The sequence below is a fragment of the Coregonus clupeaformis genome, chromosome 14 (genome assembly GCF_020615455.1).
Source record: "Coregonus clupeaformis isolate EN_2021a chromosome 14, ASM2061545v1, whole genome shotgun sequence".
Classification (NCBI taxonomy): Eukaryota; Metazoa; Chordata; class Actinopteri; order Salmoniformes; family Salmonidae; genus Coregonus; species Coregonus clupeaformis.
In genome coordinates, this window is record NC_059205.1 from 3,655,083 (window position 1) to 3,670,043 (window position 14,961).

The 14,961-nt window shown below is 45.5% G+C and overlaps 44 non-coding genes across 44 annotated transcripts; 12 read left to right on the top strand and 32 right to left on the bottom strand.

Annotated features, from left to right (window-relative positions):
- Nucleotides 1-970: 970 nt before the first annotated feature.
- On the bottom strand, nt 971-1,077 carry LOC123492411. The gene has a single exon (XR_006661771.1). It is a non-coding gene; the product is annotated as a U6 spliceosomal RNA (small nuclear RNA).
- Nucleotides 1,078-2,458: 1,381 nt separating this feature from the next.
- Nucleotides 2,459-2,565, bottom strand: LOC123492412. Its single transcript, XR_006661772.1, has one exon. It is a non-coding gene; the product is annotated as a U6 spliceosomal RNA (small nuclear RNA).
- Nucleotides 2,566-3,939: 1,374 nt separating this feature from the next.
- Nucleotides 3,940-4,046, bottom strand: LOC123492413. Its single transcript, XR_006661773.1, has one exon. It is a non-coding gene; the product is annotated as a U6 spliceosomal RNA (small nuclear RNA).
- A 427-nt stretch (nt 4,047-4,473) lies between these two features.
- Nucleotides 4,474-4,560, bottom strand: trnay-gua. Its single transcript is given in 2 exon segments — nt 4,474-4,509; nt 4,524-4,560. It is a non-coding gene; the product is annotated as a tRNA-Tyr (tRNA).
- Nucleotides 4,561-4,670: 110 nt separating this feature from the next.
- Nucleotides 4,671-4,742, bottom strand: trnaa-ugc. Its single transcript has one exon. It is a non-coding gene; the product is annotated as a tRNA-Ala (tRNA).
- Nucleotides 4,743-5,357: 615 nt separating this feature from the next.
- Nucleotides 5,358-5,429, bottom strand: trnaa-ugc. The gene has a single exon. It is a non-coding gene; the product is annotated as a tRNA-Ala (tRNA).
- A 96-nt stretch (nt 5,430-5,525) lies between these two features.
- Nucleotides 5,526-5,597, top strand: trnae-cuc. The gene has a single exon. It is a non-coding gene; the product is annotated as a tRNA-Glu (tRNA).
- Nucleotides 5,598-5,861: 264 nt separating this feature from the next.
- Nucleotides 5,862-5,948, bottom strand: trnah-gug. The gene is given in 2 exon segments: nt 5,862-5,897; nt 5,912-5,948. It is a non-coding gene; the product is annotated as a tRNA-Tyr (tRNA).
- Nucleotides 5,949-6,058: 110 nt separating this feature from the next.
- trnaa-ugc lies at nt 6,059-6,130 on the bottom strand. The gene has a single exon. It is a non-coding gene; the product is annotated as a tRNA-Ala (tRNA).
- A 96-nt stretch (nt 6,131-6,226) lies between these two features.
- trnae-cuc lies at nt 6,227-6,298 on the top strand. Its single transcript has one exon. It is a non-coding gene; the product is annotated as a tRNA-Glu (tRNA).
- Nucleotides 6,299-6,561: 263 nt separating this feature from the next.
- Nucleotides 6,562-6,649, bottom strand: trnay-gua. The gene is given in 2 exon segments: nt 6,562-6,597; nt 6,612-6,649. It is a non-coding gene; the product is annotated as a tRNA-Tyr (tRNA).
- A 109-nt stretch (nt 6,650-6,758) lies between these two features.
- Nucleotides 6,759-6,830, bottom strand: trnaa-ugc. The gene has a single exon. It is a non-coding gene; the product is annotated as a tRNA-Ala (tRNA).
- A 435-nt stretch (nt 6,831-7,265) lies between these two features.
- trnay-gua lies at nt 7,266-7,352 on the bottom strand. Its single transcript is given in 2 exon segments — nt 7,266-7,301; nt 7,316-7,352. It is a non-coding gene; the product is annotated as a tRNA-Tyr (tRNA).
- A 110-nt stretch (nt 7,353-7,462) lies between these two features.
- trnaa-ugc lies at nt 7,463-7,534 on the bottom strand. The gene has a single exon. It is a non-coding gene; the product is annotated as a tRNA-Ala (tRNA).
- A 96-nt stretch (nt 7,535-7,630) lies between these two features.
- trnae-cuc lies at nt 7,631-7,702 on the top strand. The gene has a single exon. It is a non-coding gene; the product is annotated as a tRNA-Glu (tRNA).
- Nucleotides 7,703-7,966: 264 nt separating this feature from the next.
- trnay-gua lies at nt 7,967-8,053 on the bottom strand. Its single transcript is given in 2 exon segments — nt 7,967-8,002; nt 8,017-8,053. It is a non-coding gene; the product is annotated as a tRNA-Tyr (tRNA).
- Nucleotides 8,054-8,163: 110 nt separating this feature from the next.
- trnaa-ugc lies at nt 8,164-8,235 on the bottom strand. The gene has a single exon. It is a non-coding gene; the product is annotated as a tRNA-Ala (tRNA).
- Nucleotides 8,236-8,331: 96 nt separating this feature from the next.
- On the top strand, nt 8,332-8,403 carry trnae-cuc. The gene has a single exon. It is a non-coding gene; the product is annotated as a tRNA-Glu (tRNA).
- Nucleotides 8,404-8,667: 264 nt separating this feature from the next.
- On the bottom strand, nt 8,668-8,754 carry trnay-gua. Its single transcript is given in 2 exon segments — nt 8,668-8,703; nt 8,718-8,754. It is a non-coding gene; the product is annotated as a tRNA-Tyr (tRNA).
- Nucleotides 8,755-8,864: 110 nt separating this feature from the next.
- On the bottom strand, nt 8,865-8,936 carry trnaa-ugc. The gene has a single exon. It is a non-coding gene; the product is annotated as a tRNA-Ala (tRNA).
- Nucleotides 8,937-9,032: 96 nt separating this feature from the next.
- Nucleotides 9,033-9,105, top strand: trnae-cuc. Its single transcript has one exon. It is a non-coding gene; the product is annotated as a tRNA-Glu (tRNA).
- Nucleotides 9,106-9,369: 264 nt separating this feature from the next.
- Nucleotides 9,370-9,456, bottom strand: trnay-gua. The gene is given in 2 exon segments: nt 9,370-9,405; nt 9,420-9,456. It is a non-coding gene; the product is annotated as a tRNA-Tyr (tRNA).
- Nucleotides 9,457-9,566: 110 nt separating this feature from the next.
- On the bottom strand, nt 9,567-9,638 carry trnaa-ugc. The gene has a single exon. It is a non-coding gene; the product is annotated as a tRNA-Ala (tRNA).
- Nucleotides 9,639-10,070: 432 nt separating this feature from the next.
- Nucleotides 10,071-10,157, bottom strand: trnay-gua. Its single transcript is given in 2 exon segments — nt 10,071-10,106; nt 10,121-10,157. It is a non-coding gene; the product is annotated as a tRNA-Tyr (tRNA).
- Nucleotides 10,158-10,266: 109 nt separating this feature from the next.
- Nucleotides 10,267-10,338, bottom strand: trnaa-ugc. The gene has a single exon. It is a non-coding gene; the product is annotated as a tRNA-Ala (tRNA).
- A 96-nt stretch (nt 10,339-10,434) lies between these two features.
- On the top strand, nt 10,435-10,507 carry trnae-cuc. Its single transcript has one exon. It is a non-coding gene; the product is annotated as a tRNA-Glu (tRNA).
- Nucleotides 10,508-10,771: 264 nt separating this feature from the next.
- trnay-gua lies at nt 10,772-10,858 on the bottom strand. The gene is given in 2 exon segments: nt 10,772-10,807; nt 10,822-10,858. It is a non-coding gene; the product is annotated as a tRNA-Tyr (tRNA).
- A 110-nt stretch (nt 10,859-10,968) lies between these two features.
- On the bottom strand, nt 10,969-11,040 carry trnaa-ugc. Its single transcript has one exon. It is a non-coding gene; the product is annotated as a tRNA-Ala (tRNA).
- Nucleotides 11,041-11,136: 96 nt separating this feature from the next.
- On the top strand, nt 11,137-11,208 carry trnae-cuc. The gene has a single exon. It is a non-coding gene; the product is annotated as a tRNA-Glu (tRNA).
- Nucleotides 11,209-11,472: 264 nt separating this feature from the next.
- On the bottom strand, nt 11,473-11,559 carry trnay-gua. The gene is given in 2 exon segments: nt 11,473-11,508; nt 11,523-11,559. It is a non-coding gene; the product is annotated as a tRNA-Tyr (tRNA).
- Nucleotides 11,560-11,669: 110 nt separating this feature from the next.
- On the bottom strand, nt 11,670-11,741 carry trnaa-ugc. The gene has a single exon. It is a non-coding gene; the product is annotated as a tRNA-Ala (tRNA).
- A 96-nt stretch (nt 11,742-11,837) lies between these two features.
- On the top strand, nt 11,838-11,909 carry trnae-cuc. The gene has a single exon. It is a non-coding gene; the product is annotated as a tRNA-Glu (tRNA).
- A 266-nt stretch (nt 11,910-12,175) lies between these two features.
- trnay-gua lies at nt 12,176-12,262 on the bottom strand. The gene is given in 2 exon segments: nt 12,176-12,211; nt 12,226-12,262. It is a non-coding gene; the product is annotated as a tRNA-Tyr (tRNA).
- A 110-nt stretch (nt 12,263-12,372) lies between these two features.
- Nucleotides 12,373-12,444, bottom strand: trnaa-ugc. Its single transcript has one exon. It is a non-coding gene; the product is annotated as a tRNA-Ala (tRNA).
- Nucleotides 12,445-12,540: 96 nt separating this feature from the next.
- On the top strand, nt 12,541-12,612 carry trnae-cuc. The gene has a single exon. It is a non-coding gene; the product is annotated as a tRNA-Glu (tRNA).
- Nucleotides 12,613-12,876: 264 nt separating this feature from the next.
- Nucleotides 12,877-12,963, bottom strand: trnay-gua. Its single transcript is given in 2 exon segments — nt 12,877-12,912; nt 12,927-12,963. It is a non-coding gene; the product is annotated as a tRNA-Tyr (tRNA).
- A 110-nt stretch (nt 12,964-13,073) lies between these two features.
- Nucleotides 13,074-13,145, bottom strand: trnaa-ugc. The gene has a single exon. It is a non-coding gene; the product is annotated as a tRNA-Ala (tRNA).
- Nucleotides 13,146-13,241: 96 nt separating this feature from the next.
- Nucleotides 13,242-13,313, top strand: trnae-cuc. Its single transcript has one exon. It is a non-coding gene; the product is annotated as a tRNA-Glu (tRNA).
- A 264-nt stretch (nt 13,314-13,577) lies between these two features.
- On the bottom strand, nt 13,578-13,664 carry trnay-gua. The gene is given in 2 exon segments: nt 13,578-13,613; nt 13,628-13,664. It is a non-coding gene; the product is annotated as a tRNA-Tyr (tRNA).
- Nucleotides 13,665-13,774: 110 nt separating this feature from the next.
- On the bottom strand, nt 13,775-13,846 carry trnaa-ugc. Its single transcript has one exon. It is a non-coding gene; the product is annotated as a tRNA-Ala (tRNA).
- Nucleotides 13,847-13,942: 96 nt separating this feature from the next.
- trnae-cuc lies at nt 13,943-14,014 on the top strand. Its single transcript has one exon. It is a non-coding gene; the product is annotated as a tRNA-Glu (tRNA).
- A 264-nt stretch (nt 14,015-14,278) lies between these two features.
- trnay-gua lies at nt 14,279-14,365 on the bottom strand. Its single transcript is given in 2 exon segments — nt 14,279-14,314; nt 14,329-14,365. It is a non-coding gene; the product is annotated as a tRNA-Tyr (tRNA).
- Nucleotides 14,366-14,475: 110 nt separating this feature from the next.
- Nucleotides 14,476-14,547, bottom strand: trnaa-ugc. Its single transcript has one exon. It is a non-coding gene; the product is annotated as a tRNA-Ala (tRNA).
- A 96-nt stretch (nt 14,548-14,643) lies between these two features.
- Nucleotides 14,644-14,715, top strand: trnae-cuc. The gene has a single exon. It is a non-coding gene; the product is annotated as a tRNA-Glu (tRNA).
- The last annotated feature ends 246 nt before the right edge of the window (nt 14,716-14,961 follow it).

Here is a 14,961-nt window from a genome sequence, read left to right on the forward strand (position 1 = left end):
CTACGAAAAAATTACTGTAACGTTGAGAAAATGTAAAATTTGTTTTAATGTTGGGAAGAAAAAAAGTTACGAATAAATGAAAAGCAGCCTATTTGTGATATTTAAACTTGATTTATAGATGTAGAACTTGAAATAGAATTTACTCTTATTTTTAAAGAGTGATCCTACACTGAAATGTAGTTTAAAAACGACGCCTTTTATGATTCAGGGCTCTTGGTCTCTAACCCCTCCCCTTCTGCTTTTTGTTGCTCCTCCCCAGGTCTTTGTTCCCCTGCCCTGACCACTTCCCACCCTTCCCCCGCTCTCTGCAACATGGCCTGGCCAAAGATACTTAAAACTAACTCCCCAATCAGTAGAGAGAGAATGAGAGCGAGAGAGACAGTAGTAGAGAGAGAAACATAGTAGTAGAGGAGGAAGACAACTAGAAAGGACACAGTAGCCTAGTAGAGAGAGGAGACAGCAGTAGAGAATGGAGAGAGAAATCAGTAAACAAATAGAGAAAAGACACACACAGACATCCTCAGTCAAAATAAATACAATTATACTCACACACAGTACATCAGTGGAGTTTAAACAATCCCCAACACCTCACAAAAATACACCATACACAGAGTTACCAAAAACACAAAGTAGGAATGTGTTTGGATTTGGAGATGTTTTTCACTCTACTTTTATGTCTGTTTAAAATGTTGTGACATTCACGTTTGTTATGTTGAATACAGCTGTACTCAGACTGCAACCCTGTCTCACCCCCCAATTCAATTGTAAATATTGAATAAAGTTGGACTCAGACTGCAACCTTGTCTCGCTCCCCAATTAATTTGTATATATTTAATAAAGTTGGACAAAGACTGCAACATTGTCTTGCTCCACAAAATGTAAGGGTATTTTTTTGGACGGGGGGTGGGGGGGTGTTCTTTTTTATATATGCTTTTTTGGGTCAGGGGTTAAAAGAGGGGTCAAAAGGGCTCAAAATAAGGAACGCTTCACGAATTTGCGTGTCATCCTTGCGCAGGGGCCATGCTAATCTTCTCTGTATCGTTCCAATTTTAGTATATGTGCTGCCGAAGCAAGCACAATACAAACCTAGGAGAGGCCCTGATATATAGGACACAACCCCTCTGATGGTTCTGGTCATGGTTGGTGTCAAACGGGGTTCAAACCGACCTTCAGACCCTCAAAAAACACCCCTAGAATACTCACACAGAAGGCTGTATATACATGTAAAACTGGTAAGGAGAATATTGTATTTTTTAATGACTACCTTGTGTGTTTGAATAATCTAATCTCTGAATATGAGAGTTGCAACGCATGCCAGGAGATATGTGAATACAATGTCCCGTCTTGGTCGTTGATAGGGTAGACCAAAAGCCCTCGCACCAGAACCACCAACACACTTATCGAAACCCGTCACACTACAAACATGCTCTGCGGCTGCATTCACCAATACGTCCTTGCGCACAGACTTAGTAGTAAATGTTGAGTAGCCTACGAAAAAAATTACTGTAACGTTGAGAAAATGTAAAATTTGTTTTAATAATGGGAAGAAAAAAAGTTATGAAGAAATGAAAAGCAGCCTATTTGTGATATTTAAACTTGATTTATAGATGTAGAACTTGAAATAGAATTTACTCTTATTTTTAAAGAGTGATCCTACACTGAAATGTAGTTTAAAAACGACGCCTTTTATGATTCAGGGCTCTTGGTCTCTAACCCCTCCCCTTCTGCTTTTTGTTGCTCCTCCCCAGGTCTTTGTTCCCCTGCCCTGACCACTTCCCACCCTTCCCCCGCTCTCTGCAACATGGCCTGGCCAAAGATACTTAAAACTAACTCCCCAATCAGTAGAGAGAGAATGAGAGCGAGAGAGACAGTAGTAGAGAGAGAAACATAGTAGTAGAGGAGGAAGACAACTAGAAAGGACACAGTAGCCTAGTAGAGAGAGGAGACAGCAGTAGAGAATGGAGAGAGAAATCAGTAAACAAATAGAGAAAAGACACACACAGACATCCTCAGTCAAAATAAATACAATTATACTCACACACAGTACATCAGTGGAGTTTAAACAATCCCCCAACACCTCACAAAAATACACCATACACAGAGTTACCAAAAACACAAAGTAGGAATGTGTTTGGATTTGGAGATGTTTTTCACTCTACTTTTATGTCTGTTTAAAATGTTGTGACATTCACGTTTGTTATGTTGAATACAGCTGTACTCAGACTGCAACCCTGTCTCACCCCCCAATTCAATTGTAAATATTGAATAAAGTTGGACTCAGACTGCAACCTTGTCTCGCTCCCCAATTAATTTGTATATATTGAATAAAGTTGGACAAAGACTGCAACATTGTCTTGCTCCACAAAATGTAAGGGTATTTTTTTGGACGGGGGGGTGGGGTGTTATTTTTTATATATGCTTTTTTGGGTCAGGGGTTAAAAGAGGGGTCAAAAGGGCTCAAAATAAGGAACGCTTCACGAATTTGCGTGTCATCCTTGCGCAGGGGCCATGCTAATCTTCTCTGTATCGTTCCAATTTTAGTATATGTGCTGCCGAAGCAAGCACAATACAAACCTAGGAGAGGCCCTGATATATAGGACACAACCCCTCTGATGGTTCTGGTCATGGTTGGTATCAAACGGGGTTCAAACCGACCTTCAGACCCTCAAAAAACACCCCTAGAATACTCACACAGAAGGCTATATATATAAAACTGGTAGGGAGAATATTGTATTTTTTTATGACTACCTTGTGTGTTTGAATAATCTAACCTCTGAATATGAGAGTTGCAACGCATGCCAGGAGATATGTGAATACAATGTCCTGTCTTGGTCGTTGATAGGGTAGAACAAAAGCCCTCGCACCAGAACCACCAACACACTTATCGAAACCCGTCACACTACAAACATGCTCTGCGGCTGCATTCACAATACGTCCTTGCGCACAGACTTAGTAGTAAATGTTGAGTAGCCTACGAAAAAATTACTGTAACGTTGAGAAAATGTAAAATTTGTTTTAATGTTGGGAAGAAAAAAAGTTATGAATAAATGAAAAGCAGCCTATTTGTGATATTTAAACTTGATTTATAGATGTAGAACTTGAAATAGAATTTACTCTTATTTTTAAAGAGTGATCCTACACTGAAATGTAGTTTAAAAACGACGCCTTTTATGATTCAGGGCTCTTGGTCTCTAACCCCTCCCCTTCTGCTTTTTGTTGCTCCTCCCCAGGTCTTTGTTCCCCTGCCCTGACCACTTCCCACCCTTCCCCCGCTCTCTGCAACATGGCCTGGCCAAAGATACTTAAAACTAACTCCCCAATCAGTAGAGAGAGAATGAGAGCGAGAGAGACAGTAGTAGAGAGAGAAACATAGTAGTAGAGGAGGAAGACAACTAGAAAGGACACAGTAGCCTAGTAGAGAGAGGAGACAGCAGTAGAGAATGGAGAGAGAAATCAGTAAACAAATAGAGAAAAGACACACACAGACATCCTCAGTCAAAATAAATACAATTATACTCACACACAGTACATCAGTGGAGTTTAAACAATCCCCAACACCTCACAAAAATACACCATACACAGAGTTACCAAAAACACAAAGTAGGAATGTGTTTGGATTTGGAGATGTTTTTCACTCTACTTTTTTGTCTGTTTAAAATGTTGTGACATTCACGTTTGTTATGTTGAATACAGCTGTACTCAGACTGCAACCCTGTCTCACCCCCCAATTCAATTGTAAATATTGAATAAAGTTGGACTCAGACTGCCACCTTGTCTCGCTCCCCAATTAATTTGTATATATTTAATAAAGTTGGACAAAGACTGCAACATTGTCTTGCTCCACAAAATGTAAGGGTATTTTTTTGGACGGGGGGGAGGGGTGTTATTTTTTATAAATGCTTTTTTGGGTCAGGGGTTAAAAGAGGGGTCAAAAGGGCTCAAAATAAGGAACGCTTCACGAATTTGCGTGTCATCCTTGCGCAGGGGCCATGCTAATCTTCTCTGTATCGTTCCAATTTTAGTATATGTGCTGCCGAAGCAAGCACAATACAAACCTAGGAGAGGCCCTGATATATAGGACACAACCCCTCTGATGGTTCTGGTCATGGTTGGTGTCAAACGGGGTTCAAACCGACCTTCAGACCCTCAAAAAACACCCCTAGAATACTCACACAGAAGGCTGTATATACATATAAAACTGGTAGGGAGAATATTGTATTTTTTAATGACTACCTTGTGTGTTTGAATAATCTAAAAGTTGGCACAAGCCACAGAAATTCTTAACCCCCTTTGAGCCAGTGACCTCAGGATTCTTGCAATTTCACCTACAGTCCTTTTGCTCTACCAACTGAGCTATCGAAGGTGACAGTTGAAGGATTTGGCACTCTCAGAGAAACATAATCTTTTGGGCAAGCACAAATCAATCTGCACTTTCGTAAAAAAGCTGCCGCAAAACCACAGGAAAAGCTACCCTCCTTCGAGCCGGATTTGAACCAGCGACCTAAGGATTGCTGCAATTTCACCTACAGTCCTCCGCTCTACCAACTGAGCTATCGAAGGTGACAGTTAAAAAGCAATGCCGATCCCTTAGATTCAATATGGAGGGTCAGAAGTGATGCTGAATCACAGCTGCCCTTTTATAGCTTGACATGCAGAGATTGGCTGATCCATGGAGATGCTGGGGATTGAACCCAGGGCCTCATACATGCAAAGCATGCGCTCTACCACTGAGCTACATCCCCTCAGCTGGAAAGTAGTTGCATATGGAGATAGTGAAAAAGAGAGCAGAGGGAAATTAATGTTGTTTAGCCCCTTCATGGAGTTGGGTTTCAGACCTGTCCCTGGTGGTCTAGTGGTTAGGATTCGGCGCTCACCGCCGCGGCCCGGGTTCGATTCCCGGTCAGGGAATGTAACACTTTTGGGAAAACACAACGCAAACATCTCATATGTCTAAAAAGTTGGCACAAGCCACAGAAATTCTTAACCCCCTTTGAGCCAGTGACCTCAGGATTCTTGCAATTTCACCTACAGTCCTCCGCTCTACCAACTGAGCTATCGAAGGTGACAGTTGAAGGATTTGGCACTCTCAGAGAAACATAATCTTTTGGGCAAGCACAAATCAATCTGCACTTTCGTAAAAAAGCTGCCGCAAACCACAGGAAAAGCTACCCTCCTTCGAGCCAGCGACCTAAGGATTGCTGCAATTTCACCTACAGTCCTCCGCTCTACCAACTGAGCTATCGAAGGTGACAGTTAAAAAGCAATGCCGATCCCTTAGATTCAATATGGAGGGTCAGAAGTGATGCTGAATCACAGCTGCCCTTTTATAGCTTGACATGCAGAGATTGGCTGATCCATGGAGATGCTGGGGATTGAACCCAGGGCCTCATACATGCAAAGCATGCGCTCTACCACTGAGCTACATCCCCTCAGCTGGAAAGTAGTTGCATATGGAGATAGTGAAAAAGAGAGCAGAGGGAAATTAATGTTGTTTAGCCCCTTCATGGAGTTGGGTTTCAGACCTGTCCCTGGTGGTCTAGTGGTTAGGATTCGGCGCTCTCACCGCCGCGGCCCGTGTTCGATTCCCGGTCAGGGAATGTAACACTTTTGGGAAAACACAACGCAAACATCTCATATGTCTAAAAAGTTGGCACAAGCCACAGAAATTCTTACCCCCCTTTGAGCCAGTGACCTCAGGATTCTTGCAATTTCACCTACAGTCCTTTTGCTCTACCAACTGAGCTATCGAAGGTGACAGTTGAAGGATTTGGCACTCTCAGAGAAACATAATCTTTTGGGCAAGCACAAATCAATCTGCACTTTCGTAAAAAAGCTGCCGCAAACCACAGGAAAAGCTACCCTCCTTCGAGCCGGATTTGAACCAGCGACCTAAGGATTGCTGCAATTTCACCTACAGTCCTCCGCTCTACCAACTGAGCTATCGAAGGTGACAGTTAAAAAGCAATGCCGATCCCTTAGATTCAATATGGAGGGTCAGAAGTGATGCTGAATCACAGCTGCCCTTTTATAGCTTGACATGCAGAGATTGGCTGATCCATGGAGATGCTGGGGATTGAACCCAGGGCCTCATACATGCAAAGCATGCGCTCTACCACTGAGCTACATCCCCTCAGCTGGAAAGTAGTTGCATATGGAGATAGTGAAAAAGAGAGCAGAGGGAAATTAATGTTGTTTAGCCCCTTCATGGAGTTGGGTTTCAGACCTGTCCCTGGTGGTCTAGTGGTTAGGATTCGGCGCTCTCACCGCCGCGGCCCGGGTTCGATTCCCGGTCAGGGAATGTAACACTTTGGGAAAACACAACGCAAACATCTCATATGTCTAAAAAGTTGGCACAAGCCACAGAAATTCTTAACCCCCTTTGAGCCAGTGACCTCAGGATTCTTGCAATTTCACCTACAGTCCTTTTGCTCTACCAACTGAGCTATCGAAGGTGACAGTTGAAGGATTTGGCACTCTCAGAGAAACATAATCTTTTGGGCAAGCACAAATCAATCTGCACTTTCGTAAAAAAAGCTGCCGCAAACCACAGGAAAAGCTACCCTCCTTGAGCCGGATTTGAACCAGCGACCTAAGGATTGCTGCAATTTCACCTACAGTCCTCCGCTCTACCAACTGAGCTATCGAAGGTGACAGTTAAAAAGCAATGCCGATCCCTTAGATTCAATATGGAGGGTCAGAAGTGATGCTGAATCACAGCTGCCCTTTTATAGCTTGACATGCAGAGATTGGCTGATCCATGGAGATGCTGGGGATTGAACCCAGGGCCTCATACATGCAAAGCATGCGCTCTACCACTGAGCTACATCCCCTCAGCTGGAAAGTAGTTGCATATGGAGATAGTGAAAAAGAGAGCAGAGGGAAATTAATGTTGTTTAGCCCCTTCATGGAGTTGGGTTTCAGACCTGTCCCTGGTGGTCTAGTGGTTAGGATTCGGCGCTCTCACCGCCGCGGCTCTGCGCTCGATTCCCGGTCAGGGAATGTAACACTTTTGGGAAAACACAACGCAAACATCTCATATGTCTCAAAAAAGTTGGCACAAGCCACAGAAATTCTTAACCCCCTTTGAGCCAGTGACCTCAGGATTCTTGCAATTTCACCTACAGTCCTTTTGCTCTACCAACTGAGCTATCGAAGGTGACAGTTGAAGGATTTGGCACTCTCAGAGAAACATAATCTTTTGGGCAAGCACAAATCAATCTGCACTTTCGTAAAAAAGCTGCCGCAAACCACAGGAAAAGCTACCCTCCTTCGAGCCGGATTTGAACCAGCGACCTAAGGATTGCTGCAATTTCACCTACAGTCCTCCGCTCTACCAACTGAGCTATCGAAGGTGACAGTTAAAAAGCAATGCCGATCCCTTAGATTCAATATGGAGGGTCAGAAGTGATGCTGAATCACAGCTGCCCTTTTATAGCTTGACATGCAGAGATTGGCTGATCCATGGAGATGCTGGGGATTGAACCCAGGGCCTCATACATGCAAAGCATGCGCTCTACCACTGAGCTACATCCCCTCAGCTGGAAAGTAGTTGCATATGGAGATAGTGAAAAAGAGAGCAGAGGGAAATTAATGTTGTTTAGCCCCTTCATGGAGTTGGGTTTCAGACCTGTCCCTGGTGGTCTAGTGGTTAGGATTCGGCGCTCTCACCGCCGCGGCCGTGGTTCGATTCCCGGTCAGGGAATGTAACACTTTTGGGAAAACACAACGCAAACATCTCATATGTCCAAAAAGTTGGCACAAGCCACAGAAATTCTTAACCCCCTTTGAGCCAGTGACCTCAGGATTCTTGCAATTTCACCTACAGTCCTTTTGCTCTACCAACTGAGCTATCGAAGGTGACAGTTGAAGGATTTGGCACTCTCAGAGAAACATAATCTTTTGGGCAAGCACAAATCAATCTGCACTTTCGTAAAAAAGCTGCCGCAAACCACAGGAAAAGCTACCCTCCTTCGAGCCGGATTTGAACCAGCGACCTAAGGATTGCTGCAATTTCACCTACAGTCCTCCGCTCTACCAACTGAGCTATCGAAGGTGACAGTTAAAAAGCAATGCCGATCCCTTAGATTCAATATGGAGGGTCAGAAGTGATGCTGAATCACAGCTGCCCTTTTATAGCTTGACATGCAGAGATTGGCTGATCCATGGAGATGCTGGGGATTGAACCCAGGGCCTCATACATGCAAAGCATGCGCTCTACCACTGAGCTACATCCCCTCAGCTGGAAAGTAGTTGCATATGGAGATAGTGAAAAAGAGAGCAGAGGGAAATTAATGTTGTTTAGCCCCTTCATGGAGTTGGGTTTCAGACCTGTCCCTGGTGGTCTAGTGGTTAGGATTCGGCGCTCTCACCGCCGCGGCCCGGGTTCGATTCCCGGTCAGGGAATGTAACACTTTTGGGAAAACACAACGCAAACATCTCATATGTCTAAAAAGTTGGCACAAGCCACAGAAATTCTTAACCCCCTTTGAGCCAGTGACCTCAGGATTCTTGCAATTTCACCTACAGTCCTTTTGCTCTACCAACTGAGCTATCGAAGGTGACAGTTGAAGGATTTGGCACTCTCAGAGAAACATAATCTTTTGGGCAAGCACAAATCAATCTGCACTTTCGTAAAAAAGCTGCCGCAAACCACAGGAAAAGCTACCCTCCTTCGAGCCGGATTTGAACCAGCGACCTAAGGATTGCTGCAATTTCACCTACAGTCCTCCGCTCTACCAACTGAGCTATCGAAGGTGACAGTTAAAAAGCAATGCCGATCCCTTAGATTCAATATGGAGGGTCAGAAGTGATGCTGAATCACAGCTGCCCTTTTATAGCTTGACATGCAGAGATTGGCTGATCCATGGAGATGCTGGGGATTGAACCCAGGGCCTCATACATGCAAAGCATGCGCTCTACCACTGAGCTACATCCCCTCAGCTGGAAAGTAGTTGCATATGGAGATAGTGAAAAAGAGAGCAGAGGGAAATTAATGTTGTTTAGCCCCTTCATGGAGTTGGGTTTCAGACCTGTCCCTGGTGGTCTAGTGGTTAGGATTCGGCGCTCTCACCGCCGCGCGGCCGGGTTCGATTCCCGGTCAGGGAATGTAACACTTTTGGGAAAACACAACGCAAACATCTCATATGTCCAAAAAGTTGGCACAAGCCACAGAAATTCTTAACCCCCTTTGAGCCAGTGACCTCAGGATTCTTGCAATTTCACCTACAGTCCTTTTGCTCTACCAACTGAGCTATCGAAGGTGACAGTTGAAGGATTTGGCACTCTCAGAGAAACATAATCTTTTGGGCAAGCACAAATCAATCTGCACTTTCGTAAAAAAGCTGCCGCAAACCACAGGAAAAGCTACCCTCCTTCGAGCCGGATTTGAACCAGCGACCTAAGGATTGCTGCAATTTCACCTACAGTCCTCCGCTCTACCAACTGAGCTATCGAAGGTGACAGTTAAAAAGCAATGCCGATCCCTTAGATTCAATATGGAGGGTCAGAAGTGATGCTGAATCACAGCTGCCCTTTTATAGCTTGACATGCAGAGATTGGCTGATCCATGGAGATGCTGGGGATTGAACCCAGGGCCTCATACATGCAAAGCATGCGCTCTACCACTGAGCTACATCCCCTCAGCTGGAAAGTAGTTGCATATGGAGATAGTGAAAAAGAGAGCAGAGGGAAATTAATGTTGTTTAGCCCCTTCATGGAGTTGGGTTTCAGACCTGTCCCTGGTGGTCTAGTGGTTAGGATTCGTCGCTCTCACCGCTGCGGCCAGGGTTCGATTCCCGGTCAGGGAATGTAACACTTTTGGGAAAACACAACGCAAACATCTCATATGTCTAAAAAGTTGGCACAAGCCACAGAAATTCTTAACCCCCTTTGAGCCAGTGACCTCAGGATTCTTGCAATTTCACCTACAGTCCTTTTGCTCTACCAACTGAGCTATCGAAGGTGACAGTTGAAGGATTTGGCACTCTCAGAGAAACATAATCTTTTGGGCAAGCACAAATCAATCTGCACTTTCGTAAAAAGTTTGCCGCAAACCACAGGAAAAGCTACCCTCCTTCGAGCCGGATTTGAGCCAGCGACCTAAGGATTGCTGCAATTTCACCTACAGTCCTCCGCTCTACCAACTGAGCTATCGAAGGTGACAGTTAAAAGCAATGCCGATCCCTTAGATTCAATATGGAGGGTCAGAAGTGATGCTGAATCACAGCTGCCCTTTTATAGCTTGACATGCAGAGATTGGCTGATCCATGGAGATGCTGGGGATTGAACCCAGGGCCTCATACATGCAAAGCATGCGCTCTACCACTGAGCTACATCCCCTCAGCTGGAAAGTAGTTGCATATGGAGATAGTGAAAAAGAGAGCAGAGGGAAATTAATGTTGTTTAGCCCCTTCATGGAGTTGGGTTTCAGACCTGTCCCTGGTGGTCTAGTGGTTAGGATTCGGCGCTCTCACCGCCGCGGCCCGGGGTTCGATTCCCGGTCAGGGAATGTAACACTTTTGGGAAAACACAACGCAAACATCTCATATGTCTAAAAAGTTGGCACAAGCCACAGAAATTCTTAACCCCCTTTGAGCCAGTGACCTCAGGATTCTTGCAATTTCACCTACAGTCCTTTTGCTCTACCAACTGAGCTATCGAAGGTGACAGTTGAAGGATTTGGCACTCTCAGAGAAACATAATCTTTTGGGCAAGCACAAATCAATCTGCACTTTCGTAAAAAAGCTGCCGCAAACCACAGGAAAAGCTACCCTCCTTCGAGCCGGATTTGAACCAGCGACCTAAGGATTGCTGCAATTTCACCTACAGTCCTCCGCTCTACCAACTGAGCTATCGAAGGTGACAGTTAAAAAGCAATGCCGATCCCTTAGATTCAATATGGAGGGTCAGAAGTGATGCTGAATCACAGCTGCCCTTTTATAGCTTGACATGCAGAGATTGGCTGATCCATGGAGATGCTGGGGATTGAACCCAGGGCCTCATACATGCAAAGCATGCGCTCTACCACTGAGCTACATCCCCTCAGCTGGAAAGTAGTTGCATATGGAGATAGTGAAAAAGAGAGCAGAGGGAAATTAATGTTGTTTAGCCCCTTCATGGAGTTGGGTTTCAGACCTGTCCCTGGTGGTCTAGTGGTTAGGATTCGGCGCTCTCACCGCCGCGGCCGGGTTCGATTCCCGGGTCAGGGAATGTAACACTTTTGGGAAAACACAACGCAAACATCTCATATGTCTAAAAAGTTGGCACAAGCCACAGAAATTCTTAACCCCCTTTGAGCCAGTGACCTCAGGATTCTTGCAATTTCACCTACAGTCCTTTTGCTCTACCAACTGAGCTATCGAAGGTGACAGTTGAAGGATTTGGCACTCTCAGAGAAACATAATCTTTTGGGCAAGCACAAATCAATCTGCACTTTCGTAAAAAAGCTGCCGCAAACCACAGGAAAAGCTACCCTCCTTCGAGCCGGATTTGAACCAGCGACCTAAGGATTGCTGCAATTTCACCTACAGTCCTCCGCTCTACCAACTGAGCTATCGAAGGTGACAGTTAAAAAGCAATGCCGATCCCTTAGATTCAATATGGAGGGTCAGAAGTGATTCTGAATCACAGCTGCCCTTTTATAGCTTGACATGCAGAGATTGGCTGATCCATGGAGATGCTGGGGATTGAACCCAGGGCCTCATACATGCAAAGCATGCGCTCTACCACTGAGCTACATCCCCTCAGCTGGAAAGTAGTTGCATATGGAGATAGTGAAAAAGAGAGCAGAGGGAAATTAATGTTGTTTAGCCCCTTCATGGAGTTGGGTTTCAGACCTGTCCCTGGTGGTCTAGTGGTTAGGATTCGGCGCTCTCACCGCCGCGGCCCGGGTTCGATTCCCGGTCAGGGAATGTAACACTTTTGGGAAAACACAACGCAAACATCTCATATGTCCCAAAAAGTTGGCACAAGCCACAGAAATTCTTAACCCCCCTTTGAGCCAGTGACCTCAGGATTCTTGCAATTTCACCTACAGTCCTTTTGCTCTACCAACTGAGCTATCGAAGGTGACAGTTGAAGGATTTGGCACTCTCAGAGAAACATAATCTTTTGGGCAAGCACAAATCAATCTGCACTTTCGTAAAAAAGCTGCCGCAAACCACAGGAAAAGCTACCCTCCTTCGAGCCGGATTTGAACCAGCGACCTAAGGATTGCTGCAATTTCACCTACAGTCCTCCGCTCTACCAACTGAGCTATCGAAGGTGACAGTTAAAAAGCAATGCCGATCCCTTAGATTCAATATGGAGGGTCAGAAGTGATGCTGAATCACAGCTGCCCTTTTATAGCTTGACATGCAGAGATTGGCTGATCCATGGAGATGCTGGGGATTGAACCCAGGGCCTCATACATGCAAAGCATGCGCTCTACCACTGAGCTACATCCCCTCAGCTGGAAAGTTGTTGCATATGGAGATAGTGAAAAAGAGAGCAGAGGGAAATTAATGTTGTTTAGCCCCTTCATGGAGTTGGGTTTCAGACCTGTCCCTGGTGGTCTAGTGGTTAGGATTCGGCGCTCTCACCGCCGCGGCCCGGGTTCGATTCCCGGTCAGGGAATGTAACACTTTTGGGAAAACACAACGCAAACATCTCATATGTCCAAAAAGTTGGCACAAGCCACAGAAATTCTTAACCCCCTTTGAGCCAGTGACCTCAGGATTCTTGCAATTTCACCTACAGTCCTTTTGCTCTACCAACTGAGCTATCGAAGGTGACAGTTGAAGGATTTGGCACTCTCAGAGAAACATAATCTTTTGGGCAAGCACAAATCAATCTGCACTTTCGTAAAAAAGCTGCCGCAAACCACAGGAAAAGCTACCCTCCTTCGAGCCGGATTTGAACCAGCGACCTAAGGATTGCTGCAATTTCACCTACAGTCCTCCGCTCTACCAACTGAGCTATCGAAGGTGACAGTTAAAAAGCAATGCCGATCCCTTAGATTCAATATGGAGGGTCAGAAGTGATGCTGAATCACAGCTGCCCTTTTATAGCTTGACATGCAGAGATTGGCTGATCCATGGAGATGCTGGGGATTGAACCCAGGGCCTCATACATGCAAAGCATGCGCTCTACCACTGAGCTACATCCCCTCAGCTGGAAAGTAGTTGCATATGGAGATAGTGAAAAAGAGAGCAGAGGGAAATTAATGTTGTTTAGCCCCTTCATGGAGTTGGGTTTCAGACCTGTCCCTGGTGGTCTAGTGGTTAGGATTCGGCGCTCTCACCGCCGCGGCCCGGGTTCGATTCCCGGTCAGGGAATGTAACACTTTTGGGAAAACACAACGCAAACATCTCATATGTCCAAAAAGTTGGCACAAGCCACAGAAATTCTTAACCCCCTTTGAGCCAGTGACCTCAGGATTCTTGCAATTTCACCTACAGTCCTTTTGCTCTACCAACTGAGCTATCGAAGGTGACAGTTGAAGGATTTGGCACTCTCAGAGAAACATAATCTTTTGGGCAAGCACAAATCAATCTGCACTTTCGTAAAAAAGCTGCCGCAAACCACAGGAAAAGCTACCCTCCTTCGAGCCGGATTTGAACCAGCGACCTAAGGATTGCTGCAATTTCACCTACAGTCCTCCGCTCTACCAACTGAGCTATCGAAGGTGACAGTTAAAAAGCAATGCCGATCCCTTAGATTCAATATGGAGGGTCAGAAGTGATTCTGAATCACAGCTGCCCTTTTATAGCTTGACATGCAGAGATTGGCTGATCCATGGAGATGCTGGGGATTGAACCCAGGGCCTCATACATGCAAAGCATGCGCTCTACCACTGAGCTACATCCCCTCAGCTGGAAAGTAGTTGCATATGGAGATAGTGAAAAAGAGAGCAGAGGGAAATTAATGTTGTTTAGCCCCTTCATGGAGTTGGGTTTCAGACCTGTCCCTGGTGGTCTAGTGGTTAGGATTCGGCGCTCTCACCGCCGCGGCCCGGGTTCGATTCCCGGTCAGGGAATGTAACACTTTTGGGAAAACACAACGCAAACATCTCATATGTCCAAAAAGTTGGCACAAGCCACAGAAATTCTTAACCCCCCTTTGAGCCAGTGACCTCAGGATTCTTGCAATTTCACCTACAGTCCTTTTGCTCTACCAACTGAGCTATCGAAGGTGACAGTTGAAGGATTTGGCACTCTCAGAGAAACATAATCTTTTGGGCAAGCACAAATCAATCTGCACTTTCGTAAAAAGCTGCCGCAAACCACAGGAAAAGCTACCCTCCTTCGAGCCGGATTTGAACCAGCGACCTAAGGATTGCTGCAATTTCACCTACAGTCCTCCGCTCTACCAACTGAGCTATCGAAGGTGACAGTTAAAAAGCAATGCCGATCCCTTAGATTCAATATGGAGGGTCAGAAGTGATGCTGAATCACAGCTGCCCTTTTATAGCTTGACATGCAGAGATTGGCTGATCCATGGAGATGCTGGGGATTGAACCCAGGGCCTCATACATGCAAAGCATACGCTCTACCACTGAGCTACATCCCCTCTGCTGGAAAGTTGTTGCATATGGAGATAGTGAAAAAGAGAGCAGAGGGAAATTAATGTTGTTTAGCCCCTTCATGGAGTTGGGTTTCAGACCTGTCCCTGGTGGTCTAGTGGTTAGGATTCGGCGCTCTCACCGCCGCGGCCCGGGTTCGATTCCCGGTCAGGGAATGTAACACTTTTGGGAAAACACAACGCAAACATCTCATATGTCTAAAAAGTTGGCACAAGCCACAGAAATTCTTACCCCCCTTTGAGCCAGTGACCTCAGGATTCTTGCAATTTCACCTACAGTCCTTTTGCTCTACCAACTGAGCTATCGAAGGTGACAGTTGAAGGATTTGGCACTCTCAGAGAAACATAATCTTTTGGGCAAGCACAAATCAATCTGCACTTTCGTAAAAAAGCTGCCGCAAA